This window comes from Juglans regia, unplaced genomic scaffold (assembly GCF_001411555.2).
Source record: "Juglans regia cultivar Chandler unplaced genomic scaffold, Walnut 2.0 Scaffold_8636, whole genome shotgun sequence".
In the NCBI taxonomy this organism is placed as follows: domain Eukaryota; kingdom Viridiplantae; phylum Streptophyta; class Magnoliopsida; order Fagales; family Juglandaceae; genus Juglans; species Juglans regia.
Window position 1 is genome coordinate 1 of NW_023363604.1, and position 234 is coordinate 234.

A 234-nucleotide genomic window follows, 5' to 3' on the forward strand; every position below is an offset into this window, starting at 1 on the left:
CCTTGGCTACGCCATGGGCAGGGCGCGATTTTCCTAAAAATCCACTCCCGAGTGGTCCTTATTGTCAATTCCTCTCGCAAGGCGGAAAAAACAAAAACGAGGGGTGCAACACGAGGACTTCCCAGGAGGCGACCCATCCTAGTACTACTCTCGCCCAAGCACGCTTAACTGCGGAGTTCTGATGGGTTCCGGTGCATTTGTGCTGGTATGATCGCACCCATCAAACCAATTATT

At 52.1% G+C, this 234-nt stretch overlaps 1 non-coding gene across 1 annotated transcript; it reads right to left on the reverse strand.

Annotated features, from left to right (window-relative positions):
- Positions 1 to 100: 100 nt before the first annotated feature.
- LOC118347398 lies at positions 101 to 219 on the reverse strand. Its single transcript, XR_004800611.1, has one exon. It is a non-coding gene; the product is annotated as a 5S ribosomal RNA (ribosomal RNA).
- Between the last annotated feature and the right edge of the window lie 15 nt (positions 220 to 234).